General features: G+C 43.5%; 1 long non-coding RNA gene across 1 annotated transcript in view; it reads right to left on the bottom strand.

The window, feature by feature from the left end:
• LOC149748357 (uncharacterized) overlaps positions 1–17565 on the bottom strand; it is a 65359-nt gene extending 47794 nt beyond the window's left edge. Inside the window, exons 1-4 of the long non-coding RNA XR_016394283.1 lie at positions 17154–17565; positions 15186–16270; positions 14216–14321; positions 14035–14102 (exon numbers count right to left, since the gene is read on the bottom strand). This is a non-coding gene — a long non-coding RNA (uncharacterized LOC149748357). The remainder of the gene's footprint in view (positions 1–14034; positions 14103–14215; positions 14322–15185; positions 16271–17153) is intronic.
• Between the last annotated feature and the right edge of the window lie 3042 nt (positions 17566–20607).

Raw genomic sequence — 20607 nt, 5'->3', positions numbered from 1 at the left:
TAACATATCTGCCACAGGGTAATGGGGCTTTTGGTAACTAATTACAAAGAACACCAGAGAAGAATTCGTTTTCATCCAGCACCACACAGTAGAGATGCTCTGACTTTAAGGCCCAGTTCTTAAGGTAGAACAGCCCCTGGAGCGAAAAAGAGTCCTCTATCAAATTCTCATGACTTGATGAAAATATCAGTTGAAAAGATCCCATTCTTCCCCATCTTATTTCTATGTTTCCCAAGTAAAGTTATGATCCAAATTTTACCCTTTCGACCAGTCTACAAGTGACCACAGTACACCTCCCTTGGCAAGTTAGCTCACTGGGATATCCAATCTCCCGTAAGCCTGTAAGCTTGCTCAGCTTACCCATCACATCGTTCAGTCTCACAGTCCTCATCAACTCTGAATGAATTGATAAAAATCAAAATTCTTCACCTGCAAGGTCACACCCTAGACACCCAAACAAACCACGCAGAGTTTCCCTCCTCCTGAAGGCCTGCCTGAGCAGTCAGCGGCTTCCCTCCCTGACAGGAATGTAACTACCACTGTTGACATGTTAACTTTCCAGAAGCATCTATCAAGGGTGGACCATCTGTCTCCATTAACCACAGGATGCCTAATGGACACTGGGAGCAATTCAACACTCACTGATTAATAAACATCGGCCTTCAAGAGAAACAGCACTGAGTACCAATCGATACCTTTGTGTTAATCATTCAAAAACAGAAAAAAAAATTGTGGCTGAGCTAACTCAAATTAAATTTAAACTTTCATGCAACATATTTCAAAATGCTTCGAAAGTAATTTTTAAGCATAAATATCACACAAATTCACCATATAATTACATCAAAACGATCACATGAAATAATCAAATTACTATCAAATGGAAGTAATTTACTAATAACATAGATTTCTAGGACTTATTCAGTACGGCTTTCTTTTAATCTTCATATAATCTTCAGTAAAACCCAAGAATCTCTTTTAAAAATAAAGAAAATAGCCAGCCCTTATTCCTAAATGTTCATTTTCTCTTAGCAGCTTTTTTAATGTACTTATCTTCTTTCATCATCAAAGGCGGCATGAATATATATGCAATGTAAATTCTGCGTCCCCTTTGCCATCTGCTGTACTTTTCTACTGAAACAAACTACAAAATTCTCTTCTTGTTTCTCATTCTTAGAGGAGGAAAAAATTATTCAAGAGTAATAAACAAACTCCTTCTACATCTTCCTTGGTGTTTCCTGTATGGAATTCCCAGACTTTCTAGATACCAGACCCCCACCAAGTCCCTTTCTCTCCACACCAGCAGTTCCTGAAAAAAATATATTCTTACACCAGGAACATCTTTTTCCATTAAGTGACACAAACATCAAACTTCAAAATTTAAAAGATAAAAAATTTCCTCCATCAGGTCTCATTCTCCAATTTCTTTAAGACATAACGAGAAGTATTGTCCTACACCCTACAAGGTTAATAACAGTACCAATGTAAGTCTACGCTTACTTACTATTTATTTTTGAATAAATAATATGCTCAAAGTTCAAAAGGTAAAAAAGAGTATTCAGGGAAAAGTCTCCCTGTCCTCCAGCTACCTACTTCCTTCTCCTAAAGGCATGAAATGTTATAGTTCATTTTTTATCCTTCCAGAGATGTTCTTTCTTTCTATCTATCCATCCATCCATCCATTCACAGCTGTTTATAAATTCTTCTTTACGCTCTTCTATGCCTTGTTCTTATCTAAGATTGTATCTTCAAGGATCTATCATAACAGAATACAAAGAGCTTCCTCCTTCTATCTTAATGGCTATACAGGAATTTAAAATATGTAGAAACCAGTTTCTATGGCCCTATTCTCTCAGCCCACAAATTCATTAAATATGCATTGTGCCTGACAAGTCCACCTGATTTTAAATAAATAAATAAATACACATTCCACCCCCAAATGTAAATATTTTCTATATACTAGACCATGCAAAACTTGTTGGGTTCGATAACCGTATTGTAGTTATACAGAAGAATGTCCTCTTTAGCAGGTATTTAGAGGTGAAATGTCATAGTATCTGTAACTTATATTCAAGTGGTTAAGCAAAATCATACAAATGTATACACCACATTTGATTCAAAAACATACATACACAGAACATGAGGCAAGTGTGGCAAAATGTTAACAACTGATTAATCTAGAAGAAGAGTAAATAGGTGGTCATAGTACTGTTTTCCTAAAGGTTTGACATCTTCAAAATAAAAAGGGAGTAAAAAGGCTCTGGTACTCCCATAGGGTCCCCTCATTTGCTACCTTAAAACATAAAATTGTCATTTCCCAACTCCCAGGCCTATGTCCTAACCTAACCCAATCTCATCCCTCGTACTCTCTTCCAAAAGAAAATTAAAACAAGTTCTTTAGCTATTCTTAACTCAAACTGCTCAAATGTCATGGCTCCTTGGGGTCTTCCCCTACTGCTTGAGTCCTTCTCCCTTCTCTCTCCTTGTCTAGCCATACTTTGGGGCACTCAGACATTTACTGCATCTTTTCTGGGCCTAAGCATTGGGAACCCAGCGAGAGAGTAAATACCTAGAGGATGAAGCTCTGGATGAATAATCCTTTTGTAATTCCCACAGCACCCAGCTCAAAAAGTGTTTATTGAAAGAATAGGTTTCTCCAAACAAAGAAGGGCAAAGCAACCACCGCTAAGCAATGAGGGAAAGGTCTCAAAGCTCAGTCTTCTTAGAAAAGCTTCTCCAGTCTCCTCAGCTTTTTCTCCAATATGTCATGAAAACCCATCTCATCTTTCCTGTCCTTTCAGATTGCCACAACTGTCTACGCGGACACAACGACAGATTATCCTACTGAGAATGGAAAAACCTGTTCCGCAATCCCAAATAAAGCAACTCTAGAAGTTAGAGTAGCCAATTCTCTTACATTTTATTTATTTGACATTACTCTCTAACGCTGTAATAAACTGTCAACAATCATCTGTCTATGGAATATTCCTGCATGGTAATCTCCCACCAGTTTGAAACTAAGGGAGACCAGCCTCTGAATGTGTATTTACCTCAGTTAATCAAGGTGATGCCAGAGGCAGCTATCATGTTGACTAAGACAACAACCTGTGTCTAACAACAATACACTTTGGAAAAGTTGATAATAGGAAAACATACAAATGATACCTACTAAAAAATAGGAGTGCTTCCTCTTGAAATAAGACTCAAATTGAAATTTTACAAATGTAAAATAGGAAGATTCTAAGTCTATTTCGTTTTTCTCACCTGAGTACAAGTCACAGACCTGCAAGAGATCTTTAAGTTCAACCCTCCAAAAAAATGAGATCCAGAGAGGTTAAACACCCAGTCCAACACCCCATCACTAGCAAATGAAAGTCAAGCTAGGTTTAGAACTCATATACTCTTCCCAGGCTTCTCTGTCCATTTTACGTCTAAATTTCATAAATTTATCTTTCTGTCCAAAAAAACAGAGTGGCTAGGGAAGTGGAAGGCCTAACTGTGGTCAGCGATGCCACTAACCAGGTGTGTAAAATTAAGTAAACTGTCTCATCTACAGAATAAGAAGGCTAAAAATATACTCTGATCCTTGACAGTGGCATAAGTAATAGTTGTGTATTTAACACAAATTTGATGCAGTCACATTTTTTATACCAAACTCAGTTACAGCTTAAGCAATTTAAAAACATTATTGTAGCCCAAACCACATTTTTGTTTACCAAAAATTTCAAAAATACAAAGAATCCTGAAATTCATTATCTATATGATTACTATTACCTGAATTTTGGCAGCATGTCCTTTAGCACAAAATTTAAACTTCAAGCTAAAACCTATTTGAATGCCTATTTAAATATCCTAAAGAGTTTGGGAAGTCATACATTTCACATATATTTTCCATTCAGCATGGCATCCGCTGTATAAACATACTCAAATCTTTAGAAAGAGTCTGCACCAGCATCTTGTCATAGTAAAACCTGTCTTTGGCTCTGAGCTGCCATTTAGTCAGGCTAAAAAAGTGCCTGTGGGAACTGTCAGCTGTTATTGGCTATTCATACGGTGAATGGGAAAGACAAAAGGGAAAGGAAAAAGAACAAAAGAAACAGAAAAGAACCCAAGAAGGAAAAAAAAAAAAAAAGGGAAGGAAATCAAGAGAGTAAAGAACATGGGAAGACAGAAAGAAAGGAATGGCCCAAATGGCTTGTCAGTACCCCAAGGACACGGGGTGCCAGCATCCGCAAGCCTTCAGACAGACTGCAGACACCTTTAAGTGTTCTTGTTCCTTCGTTGCCTTTCGTTCAGTTCTGGACAGAAAGTCTGCCCAGAGAAGACGTTTACTTGCGCCTGCTCCTAGTCTCCACGTCGAGGATTAGGATTCCAAGGCATGAACAGTAACACAGAAGATGCCATGATCCACAATACACTACACTGTTCACCAGGAATGTCCAGGACCTGACATGTTCTGATGAGTCATTTTTCCAGAGCTTGTATCTCAACTCTGAAAGACCACAATGATCCAAAAAGATGTTTTACCAAGTACTATGTGTATTTATACAAATGCAATTCAGTGCTTTCAACTGGTGCTGTCCAGAGACAACAATGAAATACAGTCCGAAGGAGGGCATTTCCAGTCATATCCTCTGGATGCCACTGCAGCCGTCCCTCAACCACACGGGCCCCTTCCTCAATCAAAGGGCTGGGACCTTGGACACAGAAGGAGCCTAGGATATCAGGCCACCATCATGCCCCCCACACACAAGAAAACACAGCTATTATAAGGCACGGTTTCTTCTACAGATGATCGCTTTAAAAATCTTTTTAAAGCAAATCTATTGTCGGAAATATTTGTTTTTTAGGATCTCAAATGATCTTCTATTACGAAAAATATGTATCTTCAAAATACTCTGCAGTTGACATGAAATGACTAAACAGATTATTGATTCACAAAGCTAACGAAGTCTTTGTTCCAAACTGCTAGTTAGGTAGTAACAAAGATATACATACGGCAAAGAACAAACCCCTCTGTTCCTTTTCAGAAGAATTAAATTAATAGCAGAAGCAATCTTAATTTTGAACGCTTTAAAAGTTGGAGCAAAGGAGGATTTTGGTATCTTTTTCCATAAAAATAGGAGAAGCCTGCATAGTACCTTCAACAACTACAAGGCATAAAATAGACAACAGATTTCAAAGATGAAACCCAAAGAAAGGCTATGAATGGCATTTTATTTAAAAATACTTTTCACCTGTTGCTATCAAGTACCTGCGTTTTCAGGCAATAATCACTAAAGATTGAAGAGCCCTCACAAATTCTTTTGGGGTAGAGCCTATAAAAAGTAGGTATTACACAGTTTTTAAAAGCTAAAAATTAGAAAAAGCTGAAGAAATATTAGTGACACTAAGGACAAAGCTAACAAAGTAAGTGTTCCTAGCATAGCTAACAATGATTAATCTCTCTGGAAACACAGAGAAACAAAAAAAGATAATCGTAGGTTTTTAGAAAATGGACAATATGTGCAATGAATGCATGATACATCAGTATAAAAGCAGAAAGCAAAACAGTTGTCAATGGCCTTGACAATGAGCAGATAAGTGTGGTTGTGAACATTATGAAAAGATTCAGTACTAACAAAAATTCCCCTGCAAATAGGAAACAAGCACTCAAGGTCACAGACCATGTACAATTTTGCAAGAGAAAGAGCTGGGGTAGCACTTTTTTAACGAGCTGTACAAGAATTAACAGAAGTATTAAGCAGGTTCCCAGAAACTCCCCTAGTGGTCTAGATATCGCCCAGTGCCTCTATCATGGAGATGAAAAGAAGCAGAAGAATATTCCAAATTGGGGGTCAACAACCCTTCCAAACTGGAGTGTTCAGGTTCAATTAATTTCCAGGTGTTCTGATGTAGATAGTACAAGTATGGAGAAGGGTGCCCTTGAGACCCATCCCTAAATTCAAGGAGTCCCTGATCTCCTGATCCTGGGACTCAGAAGCAATGCCCCTACACTGAGGCCAGTCTTGATTAACATGGATCTTTCAAAAAGCTAAAGTACTCCTGTGAGGGTTTACCATCCCACCACAATGGGAAAAAACTCAGTCACAGCACTTTAGGGCCAGAATACCTTACTCCACATTCCACCAAGCCCTCATTTTACAGACAAGCAGCCTGTGGCACAGACTTGGACACTCTCCCAAGTTCTGTAGCGAATGGGAACTAGACCCTAGTGGAAAGAATATAGAGCCCCTAGCACAGCATCCAAAGAGGCAGGTACACACTAATTATTATTAGAGATAGTAACATTATTCTAACCTCAATACTCTTTCCACCAAACTAAATAAGATCAGCCACAGCACAGACCTAGAAGGAAAAGGAAGAAGCACGTAGAGGTAGGGCCATAAAGGACATCCATGGGTGACTTTGGTCAACTAGAGGCCAGGCACCTGGCTGTCAGAGAAACAGTAATGTCAGAAGCTGGAAGACAGGAACCTCAAGAGATGTGGGAAGACAAAGACAGATGTTGCCAAGTGCTAGTGTGTTGTGTCTTAACTCCCTAAAGCACAGGAAGTTTTTCAAAGGTACTGGGGGTGGGGATGCGGGTGGAGAACCAATGAAGAGAGATGGAGGGTGGGGATTACACAGCTGCACCTCCCTCCTTTTGGCTGCTCAGTGAAAACGGGCCCATGGGCCTTCCCCAGCACTCTTGTCATGTAGACCGCCAATCCCAGCCTCAAACTGCCAAGTCTAAAGAATCCAAAACTGCTTCACAGATTTAGTTACGAAAATTATACCACAGATATTCCAGTCAAGAAATGACTGCAGATCTAAATAACAAATCACATGCAGTTCTTTTCAAAGAAATCAGCAGTAGATCAAAATCTAAGGCTGCATCCATGAAATATAGTTTAAAATCAATTACATGGATGCTAAATCAACTCTAAGATTTAATATGCAACCATTTTATAAAAGAAGTCAGAAAATAAAGAATTTCAAGAAAAAATTAAACTGCTAGCTGTGCAAAGCAGGGAGATTTCGTGGCCTCAGCCCAGCTTTGTGGCCTGTGCTACACAAATGATGTTTCCTAATCCATAAAACACATCCATAATAAGCACCACGTGTGCCTTCCAGGAATTTGATTTAAACTAGTTAACGACCATAAAGCAATCTAAAAATGTAAGCACTGCGTGAATTCTGGGCATAACTTTGGAAAGGCATTTGATTTAAGTCAAGTAATAGCATCTGGTGATAATTTGAAGGATTCACCGGAAATGAAAAGGAAAACTCATTAATTTATTTTCTAACAAAAGAAACCTGTGCTATTACCTAGCCTTGACATACCCACAAAAAGGTTTAGAACATTTAATACTGAAAACCTTTCATTGTCATCCTCCTGTTCCTTACTCCTTACCCATTTCTTCTTTTTTATTTCCTTGCTCTCAGATAAGATTATATTTTCCTCCAAATCTTACTCTTTCTTCTCCAATAAATTCACTCATATTAAAATGTACTGTCAAACCTCACTTCCAGTCACTTCAGCCTTGAATCATTCTGACTCTGGGAGTCTAGTTTAATCTGGAATGCTTCCAGAGCACCACCTGTTAGAATGCCTTGGCATCTCCATGAAGCCCTCCCCGAAGTCCTCCCCGTCATTCCTCCCCTTCTTCCCCCTCCACCCTGACCCCAGCCTAGCAAAATAAACATATACTCTGGGTGAGAACAGTGTGCTTGCTCTGCAAGGGCTGCTTTAAGACATCTCCTGGCATCTCCACTGCCTTCCTACCAGATTCCAGCCCCAGAGCCCCTTCACTGAGAAACTGCAAAGCCTCCACTCTTCCCCAAAGTCCTCAAAATAGGGAAGGGCCGTGCCCTGGCTTACTCTTTATCTCCTGATGCGTATCTCATTCCTGCAACCAGGAGTCTTCTACGAGGCAGTTATCCTCAGAGGACAATGCCCAGGTTAATGCTATCAGAACCCACTATGGACCCACAGACTAGCTTTAACTAGGAAAAGAACTGCATCTCATAAAAACCATTTATTTAGTAAGTTCACAATTATCTAATGTGATATATCATGCTCCATAGCTGTATATTAAGAGGCACTTGGTTAGATTTGATACCTAAACATTTAGGTTTAGGGAGCAGCAAACAGTTTTGTCATTTAATAACATCAGTAATATTTCAATACGTTTTAACTGGAGGCTTCCACTATTGGGTAAGAATCCCAATGTGAGTTTTAACAGACGCAGAGTTTTTGCAAAATATATGGGATTCTGAAGAAACTCTCAAAATAAAATTAATTTAATCCATTTTAAACTTTTAAACCTCAGTTTGCCATATAGCAATCTTTAAATGAAATAATTTTGCAGAGGTCCAAGGGTAGGTGCTACAACTTGAAAAGGTAGAAAAAACAGGCATAGAATCATAGAACTTTAGAAGAGATGATCAAATCCTGCCCTCTGACCAGCAACATCAGCCTCACCTGGGAACTTGTAAGAAACGCAGATCATTAGGCCCACCCTAGACCTACTGAGTCAGAAACTCTGGGGTGGGTTCCAGCAATCTCGGTTTTAACAAGCCCTCCGTGATTCTACGCACACTGAAGTTTGAGAACCACTGACCCAATCCCACCACCCCACTGATGAGAAAGAAATGAAGCCAGCAACTTCCTTCAATTCTTATACCAAAGTTAGTGACCGAGATCACTTAAAGACAGTTCTCAATAAACCTTCAAAACGATTCTTAAACTATACACCTAAATCCAAGTAGCCACACAGGATCTTCTAGGCTGACTACATCTTGATCTACCACAAGCAGGAATTCTTATATCACTGCTAAACACTTAGACAGGCAGATATAGATTTTTTTGTCATGAGTAATTCACATTTAATACCTAAAAAGAGACTTCACATTATTGGCCTCTCCACAAAAGCAACAACTCAAATCTCATAGGCTTTCTTATTTGTTCGTTTGGTTGGGTGGGCTAACTTTTGTTGCTGACAGCAGTGGTGGGTTTTGTTTTGTTATGGTTGTGTTTGGTTCCGTTTTGAGGGCAACAGTAGGAATTTATGGGACACATGGTTGATAGTCTGTTTTTGGTTTGGGGGCTCCCCACTACCACCACCAAAGAGGTTCACACACCAAAGGCGTTTGAAAGCAGTCATAACGGATTAGGAGGCCAGAAACTGCTAAAAGATCCCCCTCAAAAAACTTTACATTTTATTTTGGAATGTATCATGATTTTTTTTAGACAACAGATTTATATTTTCAATTATGTTTTACTTACCCTAGTTTAAAATCAGTTTTCATATGTGCAACACATAGTGGCAGAATGATTGGAACCTAGCCTGTGTCCCAGGAATGATGACAGGCCTATAATCCAGCCACACATAACCCCATACGCTAGGTAAGTCTGACGCACAGCACTGAGAGGAGAGTCTGTATCATCTTCTACAAGTACCAGACCACATATGGGGCTGCGTCATCAACCCACCAATATAGCATCTACCATGTGAAATGAAATCTACAATTTTCCGCTTAGGGCTCTCGCTCTAAACAGATGTTTGATGTATCTCATACCTTTTTATATAAATATTTCAAAGTCTGGTAGTGGTTATCTGAACAACTAAACATCTGTTTCTATTTACATTTTAAAATATCCTCTTCGAGACGTTTATCACTTGGGTGTTAGGATTACCACAGACTGAGATTTAGAGGTTTAAAGGTTTCCATTCCTGTTTCTCATATAGAAGCTGTTTTCTCAATGTCATGCCATACAAGAGCTATTTTCAGTCCTCTTTTCAGACTCTATTAACATATGTAATTACCTTCAATTTCACAAACCAACTAACATGGCTCAGCGCATGACTATTTCTTTGAGGAAGAATCACAGACAAGCGCACAAGGCAACAGAAACAACTACTTTGATTTGATTTACACTTCCAACCCCCTCTGTGTGACCTGAGCACCAAATCTTCTTGTGACTTTATTTTTCTCTGTCATTAATTAGGGGTAACAATTCCTGCTATGTATATACTTACAGAAGAGGAATCAAAGTCACTGAGTTAAGGAGAGTGCCCCTGGAGAGACTGCCTTCATTCCTCGGAAGAATTGTAAATTACAGTGTAGTTATTGATTCTAGGTCTCCTCTTCAGCTCCACAACACACCCTCTGAGGCTAAATTAGAGGGGTTAAATCATTTGAACGTTCCTTCATTTAACAAATATTTCTGAGCACTTGCTATGTGTCAGGTACTATACAAGGACATTGGGAATATATGGCCAGCAAGACAAACGTAGCGCCTGCTCTTCAAAAAACATCTTAGGGAAGTGTTAGGTTTTTTTTTTTTAGGGAAGTGTTGATTAAGCTCACGGGACTTCCAATCCGTTTATACACCAAGGGCTCAATTCCATTTGATTTTTCAAATAATTACTCAAAATCATAATGACTCATAATCACTCCACTCTGCTCCTAAAAATGGGAGACCACATGAGCCACATGAAAAGCCCACAGAACACAGAAACCTTCTACAATATGAAGGCCTTACAAAGGGCAAAAATATCACCCTGGAAACACCTTATAATCTATGAACGGGAAGCATGTTGCTACGCCCTACAAAACGAATTAAAATTTTTCTTTTAAAGGCAGAACACTGTAAGCTAATGTTTACCTATCAAACACTAGACTTAAAGCTAAGCAAATCCTCTATAACTGTGCTGTCCAATGCAGTAGCCACCCGCCACTTGTGGCTATTTGCATTTAAATCAACGAGAAGTTCAGTTCCTATGGCACACTAGCCACATTTAAAGTGGCTCACTAGCCTCAAATGCTTAGTGGCTACCACTTATAAGTCATTATAAATATATCATTGTAAGTCCTTTCTATCATCCCAGAAGCTCTGTGGGACAGTGCTGTTCTACAAATACCTCTGCAATACTAAATCTGAAAATTACAGTGTAATAAAATGTGATGATGCATCCATATTCTGCTACTACACATAAAAAGCATGTTCATCGGTAATATAGTGCCACTTCTTTCTTCCTAGTGTACATGAGTAAACAATTGGCGAATTGAGAATAAAATTGGGAAACAAGTGAAAACCTGATTACATTTAGCCCCTTCCTTCCTATTCCTTTTACTAGAATGTGTTGGTGGTACTCTGAATTCTCTGTGCAAGGACGTGTGCTTTTAGCCTAGTAGCTAACAGACGTGAGGACAGTCAAGAATGAAGATGGGTGATCAACCCAAATAATGCAACTCAAATTCAAATCAGACTGATGCAACAAACTTGAGTGCCTACTGTGTGCCAGTGATACACAAATAAACAATCACCATTTCAACCTTTTATGAAGTCAATTTAGTAGAGGTGTCCAACGTATAAATAAAAACAATATATGTTGTGAAAAGTGCACTGAGACAAGTACGTGCAAGGCATAAAGGTGACACAGGAGGATATTTTTAAATGTCTTTCGAGGAGAAATCAGGGGAAAATTTCTAAAGGAGGCACCCTAGGAGCAGAAGACAAAGCTGTGCAAAGGAACCACAAGTGGTTTGGCAATGCTGGATTAAAGTATCTTTGGTGGTCAACAGGGATGGAGACGACAACTGAGGGAGGGAGATGGGGTTAGAGAGCTATTTCCATGCCAGAACGTGACCACTCGCAGTTATGTCAAGCTTGCCCTGGTGAGTCTATAAGCTTTCCTCACCAAAACTGCAAGTAACATGAAAACCAATCTCAAAAACTTGATAGGTAATTTGCCTATGTCTGCCATACAGCTAACAATATTAGACAGCAATCATTAGTAGGAATAAAGACATGTCTCTTTGTTACACAGTACCATTTAATAATACGTATCGGTCACAAAAACATTGCAATTGGAACTCTTTGTTTTCAGGGGAAAACCTCTGTTGCCTGTTTTATTTGGAATATCCTTAGAGTATATATCAATGAACACATTTTCAAAACAGATGGATTACCCCCGCATCTAAATATTCCCAATAAGAGTTTATCTGACAGAGAAGCAAATGAAATAAATAAAAGAAGGAGGATGGAGAAGCAACACTTCTCTGTACCCCAGACCAGAGTAGTTGCTTTTTCCTCCCAAATTTTCATAGCAAAACTTCTGCTACTCTGTATACTGCCTTGCACTTTCTGCTACAACCAGCCTATGACCAACAAAATTATATCATGTCCAGCAACCTAAAGGACTTCTGTGGCTGCTCATGTAAATCCTTGGAAATTATCTGCATCTTCTGGACACTCCCCTTCACTTTACACGTATGTTCAAGTCTCAAAACAAAACCAAAAACTTCCACAGAATCAGTTCTCTTCAAATTACTGGGATCCTCTCTCCTCTCTTCACAATAAACTTCTAGAAAATGTTAGCAGCCTAGAGGCCTTAACGAATTTACCAAGCGATTCTCCTCCCTTTGGTACAAGCAAGACTTTGCAGATAAAAATACATATATAAATATATGTAGATAAACTGGCTGGTCCTTAGGCAAACACAAAATATTCCTATTCGCACGAACACGTGGCCCTTAGGTAAAAGGAGATTTCCAGTGCAGCATATATAATGATTGAAAGAATGGGTTCTGGAGTCAGCCTCCCTGGGTACTAGTTATGGGTTGTCACTGACCAACTCTTACTTAACCTCCTGAGCTTCCATTTCGCCAACTGTAAAACAGAGGTTACAATATTTCATCAAGTATGTCCCCACACATCGGCACAGTTAGCCTATCTAGTGACAGATCAATACGTTAGCTATATCCCTAAAGACGGATGGTTTCGCAGCTATCTATTCCATCCAGCAAGCTAGTTACCTCTATAAGTTCTCATCCCTCACCGTGCATCAAAAATGCTTAGGGAGATTTTTTTTTTTCAATACACTATGTTTAGGACCTATTTGGATTTAGTTTCGATTGGGCCGGGAATCGGAGTTCTTTCTAAAGCGCTCCAGTTGCTTATAACGTGCAGCCTGGACTGAGAACCACATAGAGGTCTCTATATGCCCACCGATACACACACCGACACACTGTTCGATTTCTAACTGAATCAGCGCAGGCCCGCCCCCCAGCCCGAACGGACCAGGATCGCCTAGATGCTGTGACGACGAACTTAAAGGGCGGTGGGATTTACACCCACGTCCGCATACTGCTCACCGAGGATCAACTCCCACAAACTCCACCAGATGCGGCCTTGACACTCGACGCGGTCCGGATCTGTCTGGGGCACACGCCCCCTCGCCCCTTTGGTGACGGCCCCCCGCGGGCTGCCGGCCCTCCAGACGCGTGCGTCACCACGCCCTCGCCTCCCGCGCCCCAGCCCCCTCCCGCCCACGGCACGTGACTCGACACGCGCCAGCTGCACGCGGGCTCCATCAAAACAAAAACAGAGAGGGCTGGCCGGCCGGGCAGCGGGGGCGCGCGGGGAGCGGGCGCGCCCCCGCCGCCACTGCCCGGCGCCGCGACCGCGCCTCCGCCGCCCCCGGCGCCGCCGGCCGCGCGCCCCGGCCAGCCGGGGGCGGGAGGGCAGAGGGCGCCACCCTGTTTACAGCCGTCGCTCCGGGCCCGGGACCCCGCCCGGAAACGGTCTCCCGGGAAAAGGCCCTGGCGTGCGCACCCACCCGCGGACGGGGCGCCGGCCCTGCGTGGGAGGCTCTGGCCGCGGCTCGGAATAAAACCGTCGCCACTGCACTGGGGTCGGCCCCGCGCGAGTCTCCGCTCCTCCTCGGCCTGCCGCCCACGGCTGCTTCGTGTCAGCCCCGGTCACGACTCTGCTACGCACTTCACCCCCATCTCTCAGCTCCGGCGCTTCCGCAGACCCTCCTCACGTGGCCGCCTCCTCCCAGCCCCGGCACTCCCCCACGACTGGGCTGCGAACCCTGGCGCACTTCGGGACCCCGAGCTGCTCCCACCCCGAGGGACGTCACCCCTGTCGGACCCCCCCAACCCACATCTTCCGCCCCGGGGGCGGGGGTAGCCACAAGCTGTCAGAAGCCTAGTTTTCCACATGACGAAGCTCACCCCTCACCCTTACACATCTCCACTCACCCTTCAGCCTAGCTTCGAGCTGAATCAGATATTTAAAACGGGGTGGCGGGTGGTCTTGATTTTTCTCCCTAGTCGGAAAAAAAAAAAAAAAGACGCAGCTCTGACCATCCACTCGCTTTAAGACTCCCCACGTCGTCCCACCAAATGCAAGACTTGTAGAATACAAATGCCCACCACACACCTGCTACGCCACTCGCTCTCTGGAAACCTGGAGACCCACCCAGCCCGCCTTCTGGAACCTGCGCCGGGGGGGCGGGGGTGTGTTGGAAGCGACGCCGTCCAGTTCCCTAAAGTAAGAAGGAGTGAGAGGGGAATCAGACACCCCGGCCCCGCCCGGGAGAGTGGTCCTCCGGTCCCCCAGCTCCAGAGCACAACACTGCATCCTCCGTCCCTCTCGGCGGAACGAGGGAGGTGGCCAAAGGCCTGGGTGCCAGGGGCTGTTTTTGCCTTTAGAACCCAGACACCGCGTCCTCTACAAGCACTCCCCCCCCACCCCGCCCCCCGCCGCCGCCGCCTTATTTCTGGTCGACAGCAAAGGTAGGGTAGGTGGGAGAAAGGAGCGAGTGCTCTCGAGGTTCGGGATGTTAGTCTCCGCGGAGTGAAGAGGTGGGATCTCGAAATGGAAACAGTCTCCCCCCCTCCCTCCCCTCCTCCTCGTCCTCTTCTGTTTACCTCAAGTTTGAATTTTATCTGCGCAACATTAGCTGGAATGCGGACATTGAAAAAAAAAAAAACCACACACACACTCTCTCAAACCGGCAGCAGCTCCGGAGGAGCCATGTGGCATCAAGCCACCTCAAAGGGGAAAAAAGTGCTCTTAGCAACACAAACATGGCGAAATCGCCTCGGCATTCCCGGATAACGCCACAACCCCTACCTTCCCTCGCGCGGCTCGCCAACATCCCGGCCGGGACCTGCGGCCCCTTCCGGGGAGAGGCGAGGGACCCCGGGGAGTCCCAGGGTGGGACCGCCGGGCGTGCGAAAGAGGAAATAACAGAGTCCACAGTGGAAATGTTTCTGCTGGACCACCGAGCCCTCCACCTCGCCAGCAGCGAGAGGATGCCTCGTTCACCTCGAGAGGTCCAAACGGAGAACAAAATTCCCATACCAAAGTCCTGCTGGGCCGGCTTTCCCCACCCTCCAGAACTTACCTTGGGGCTGAACACACGCTGCTGCTTAAATCCCTTTCTCTTTCCTTCCTCCGGAGCGAGACGCAAGGGGGGAAATGATGCGCATGTATATTTGTAGAACATATTCTTCTAGAATGCCCCTTTGATCATCACGAGGAGCGATGGAGGCTCCGGAGACAGGTGCAGTGCTGGCCGAGGCTGCCGGCTAAAAGTTGTTCTCTTGGCGGTGGGCAGCGGGGTCCCCGGGCCGGGGCTGGGGACCGGGTCTCCCTTCCCCCCCGGCGTCGCCCACTTCCCGCGGGCTGCTGCTGCGTGCAGCTCGGCTGCAGGGGAGGTGGCGTAGTTTCTCTTCCTCCCACCTCTTCTCACTCACTTGTTTTTGTAGCCGTGGGCTCCCCTAATGCTTTCCTCTCCACAATGTTGTTTCATTATATCATGTCCATCATGTGACACCGGAGAGGCCTCTCTATGGAAACTTAAAGGGCCTCCCACGTGACTGCAGCAGCAACAACAGCAGCGGCAGGACTGGCGGCAGCGGCCGCAGCGTTTGTACCACCACCCACCGAGAGCCCCTCGCAGCATCCCGGAGGGGCTTCTGGCGCTGCAGAAGCCCAGATGAGTGAGCCACAGCATCCGGGAGCTGTGGCGTCTGTGCGTGCGGGTAGCCTTTTCTCATTACATAGGAAACCGAACAGAAGGAGCGTCCTTAAATCCTTTCCTACAGTCACAAAACCCACGCTCTGTTAAAATTACATTTCGTGGCTCCTACTTTATTTTCCCCAAGAGCAATGAGTTTTGTATCAGGTCCGATTAAATTTTACCAAGGGAAAAAGAAAAACTGGATTTTTCCCTCTGCGAGTTCAGCCTGCTGTTGAGTAGATCAGAAATGACAAAATAACAGAAATAGAATCAGGCATTTGATACATAATTACCATCACACCAGCTTTAAAGCTTTTCTGGAATTACATTCCTCCGGTAACTGTGTTGATGATGCTTGCAGGAGGCAAATGCAATGCAGTTTTTCTCTTCCGCAGCTATATTAGGGCTTTGTTGCTGACAACAGTAAAAACTTGTTTGTGTCAGGAAGTGAGGTACGACGATATGACCTGGAAGGTACAGACAAAACCACAGTGGCAGTTTTTGCATTACTTTTCTGACCACATTCTTTAAAATGGTGAGAAGCAGCTGATCTGCTGTAAAATGCGTAGTGTGTGTTTGGTGGGAAATCAAATAATCAGAAAAACACATTTTCCCCTTAATCATTGCGGACATGCTAGACACTAGAAATTACATATAGATTTACATATACATGCATATGTGTGTGTAGAGAAAAAGGAAAGTGTATGCCTTTTTATGACATTTTGAACCAATGATTTTGTCATCATTTCTAGCATTTAACTGAAGCATTTAACAAAAACTTTGAAACACTTAAGTCCAGTGATGTGGAAACTGTAATATCAGCTTTGAGTGCCTTCAGTGTTGTTGAATCACAACCCCCAGTCCTAAATCTCTGCCTTAAAGATTGGGTGGACCATGAGATTTTATCCTGCAAATCTAAGCTAAACGGCTTTTTCTATGTTTTAGTTCATGCTTTTCCATTTGTAAGGAAAACTCCCTGTTGGTTTGGCAGAATTATGAAAAACTTTATAGGAAACTGAAGAATGGAACGGAAGATCATGCTTTCTTTTTGGCTTTGCCTTGACTGTATCTCTTTCCAGCTCATCAGTTTCCCTCATCAGCCATGATGCATGATCTCCACTACATCCTTTCTGATTCCTTAATATGTCCCCCAATATTTACGTTCCTATCTAAAGCCTAATTCTTCTATCCCTTTCCGCTTTTCCTCCTTTGCCTCCCAATTCAGCCCTGTGCTGCCTGGATACTTAGCTCAAGCCTCCCCATATATTCCCTCCCAATCCTCCTTCCCCAGCAGGTCCCCTCCTCCCCTTCCCTGCTCGCTCTCCCTTCTCAGCAACTCTACCTCCTTACCTCTCTTTGACCTCCTTTATTCTCCTTCACAGTCTGGCCCTCGACTTCTCGGCCTCTTCTTCCCCTTCTTTACCTGCAATGTCCTGCCTCAACTGGGGTCTCCTTCACACCCTTCTCTCTGGTCCCATCCCTGAGAACGCCGAACCCCAGCTTCCCTCAAGGGCTTGGCCTGGTCGGTTTTAGCCTGATTTTGTTCCCTTGCCCCTGAGCTGGGAAAAGAGTGTGTGGCGCAAAGTGGGGGCAAGAATCCCCCTCGGCGGTGGCCCCAGCCTGGTTCCCTCTCCGCCCCTCCCGAGTCCGGGTTGCGGCGCTTCCTGGGCGGATGGTTGGGACTTGCTGCGGCAGCTGCGGTTCTGCTGTGTCATGCAAGAAGGAGGCGGCGGCGGCGGCGGCCGGAGCTGGAGGGGGAGGAGGGGAGGAACCTGATCTCTCCAGCAGCGAAGGGCTGGAGGCAAACACCGAGTTCCCCCAGAGCCGCCCGGGAGCAGGGAGGGTTTCGCTACCCCGGGGAGCCCTCCCCGCGGGGCAGATGGTAAGTGGGGCGGCGCAGGTGGTCGCCTTGGGAAGGGAGTGCGCAGGGGGGTTAGGTGGGGAGGCGGGGAGAACTAGGAATCACCCCAGCCAAACTGAAGGAGTCCAGTGTCCAGCTGAAAGGGACCCAGGCCACGATAAGGATGACCCGCGGCAATAGTTACCGTTCGAATAACGCCCCGCAGTTGACCCAGGCTACACAGAGAAGTTGTGCATCCTGAACTAAGGACCAAGCTAGAGGCAATGATTCAGAGTTAGAAAACCATCATCCCACCAGCCGTGGCGCTTTAGGGTACAGCTGGCTAGCAAAAGTCAACATACACCATATTCCTATAGCCTGGCTGAGCTTTACGGGTTGTCTTGTTTAACACTAGGAAAGGCTATGGAAACCTGCCCAACCTCACTTTAGCCACGAACATAATGCTCTTGGCCAGTGGCCTTGGACAAACAGCCTCTGGTGCAATTAAACAATCAATAGGAAAAATAGCTTCATTCCCTTCACCACCCTCCTTCCCCAAGCAGCTTCAACCAAGGTAATTTACTCTGCTTAAAGGAGAAAGAAAACTGCCTTACGTTCCCTCCGCCCACCCAGCCCCACCCCCGTCAGCCTCGGTCCTACACAAACTGCCCACCCCACTATGCACTCCACTTTCAGACTGTGATTTATGTTGGTTAAGGGGACTGCCTTAAACTCTGAACTTTCACCTCTGCACAATTTCACCTCTGCTGCCCTTTACCGGGAGGGGATTCAGAGATCTAGAACTGAAAGCAGTGAACAAGGGGACAGGCTGGGCATATAGGAACATTACTTCTTTTACCTGAGTGCAATTCTCAGGACAACTTTTAAAAAAATTATTATTCTTTTCCATTTTGCTCCTGGAAATTTCAAAGCACTTTCTGCAACAGCTTTTCTTTTTTTTTTCTTCTCTTTAATGTCAGTCATACATTAGCAGTAAGGGGTTGGCGGGATTAACTGAAAGGCTAATGACTGTCTCAAAAGCACATGCTGTTGCTAGGGAACTCAAGCTCATCCTGCTCTCTAATCACTAGCATGTTATGTGGAAATCAAACTTCTCAGGGTGTTATTAAAATGAATGGCATTTGGTTAAAGGCGTTCTCGCTTGTGTTGTAGCATCCTGGATTATTATCGATTGCCTCACACCCACATATCTTGTTTTCCTAATTTGATTTCTGTATGTGCGTCACTGCCAGGGACACGCAGACTAGACCAGTTAGGTTCACTTCCTGTTTCTCAGAACTGGTTTATATTTGGTCTCGTAGCTTTAGCTGGTAAAACATTATCAAACTGATCCTCTTGGAAGAAATCTGTGCTTTCCGTGGAAACAAATTATCCCAATTAAATTCTAATTCCCATGGAAAACGTCATCATTTGAGGAATAAAGTAGACTGCCAGTTGCCATTTGAGAAAACCATTCTTGAAATGTAAAGCCTAGAAAAACCCATCATCTTTATTTCTCTTACCGAGAATCTTGATTCCTCAGCATTAGAACTAAAACAAACCCAATTTGAGAGGAGATTTAAGTATGATATTTATAAAATAAAGCTAAAAAAATACACATTGAAGCTGAGGAAATCATTTAGACTAAATAAGGCATAGAACTGAATAGAATCCAGGCCCCAGAAGCACAAATAAGCTTGGTTTAGCATTGGGGCACTCAGAGAACAGAGTGTGATTACAAGGCTACACTACAAATAGGAGCCCATTTCTTTGTACTAATTGTCTCTTTTACCAATTCTCTTATGTTCCTGGATAAGACAGCCTTGCTTATTTTTCAGTTCCTTCCTCTTTATAACAAGGATATCACAAAGGCAATATCATAAAGATAAGCACTATGTAAATAGATAGGTTCCGATGTAGATAATTTGTTTAGATGGAAAATAATAGGGTATCTATGGCATTGAGGAAAGATCGGCCAACTGAAAGTTAGGAAATTCTACAGACTGGATGACCTTGGGTGAGCTATTACAGGTCTTCTCGTGTCTGTTACCTCATGGAAGCTTAACAAAAGTGCTGGGCTAAAGGATCTATAAGATTCCTTCCATTTACAAAACTCTGTGATTATATTGAACTCACTACATAAAAATTTCAATTTTAGCTGAATTTTGCAATGTTAAATTTTCACACTGAAACTTCAATACCCATAGAGACCTTGGAGGAAATGTTAATGGGAAATGGTTTGCTGTTGACACATCACTTTTTAGTGTCAGTTGCCAGACAAATAAAATCGACCCGACTCCCAATGTATTTACTCTCTGCTTGCTTTTCGGTGCTGTGGAAGTAACAGGATAAAAGATAGAAAGGATATAAAAGTGTATTGAAAGATCTTTCAGTCATTTTAGATATAGTTAACCCAAAGTACTTTGATGAGCAAAATGGTGGAATGATGAATAAGGGCTCTTCAAGAAATACATGGTTAACTGAACCCTCATGGAGTTAGTAATCTATTTGCCTGTATTTTAATTAGTGATAGGCAAAAATGTAGCATGGATTCTTGAAATTTTCAGATTCAAGATGTTAAGAAGTAGGATAAAGAAATGTGAGATTTGTGCCAGAGAGAGAAGATCTGACTTTGAAACCCAACTCTTCCACTTTATTTATTCATTATTGAGTGCTTGCTGTGTGTCAGGTACTGAGCAAGGCACTGGGAATACAAAGATGAATAAGACAGTCAGCCCTGAAGGACCTTGTAGTTTAATGAGGAGACAGATGAGTACATAGTTGATCACACAACAGTGAGATGCTAGCAACAGGGGAGCTCATTGGAAAGGTACGGGTCCCTAACCATAGAAGATGAATTCAGAGAGGAGTTCTGAAGCATAAGTAGAATAATCCAGACAAGTGAGAAAGTTAAAGAGAAATGTAGTCCAGGCGAAGAAAGTCCTATATGTAAAGTCCTGGGGG

This window comes from Delphinapterus leucas, chromosome 9 (genome assembly GCF_059928025.1).
Source record: "Delphinapterus leucas isolate spDelLeu-1000000601 "Yukka" chromosome 9, BTC_Dleu_Yukka2, whole genome shotgun sequence".
In the NCBI taxonomy this organism is placed as follows: Eukaryota; Metazoa; Chordata; class Mammalia; order Artiodactyla; family Monodontidae; genus Delphinapterus; species Delphinapterus leucas.
This window is presented reverse-complemented; position numbering and strand designations above follow the sequence as displayed.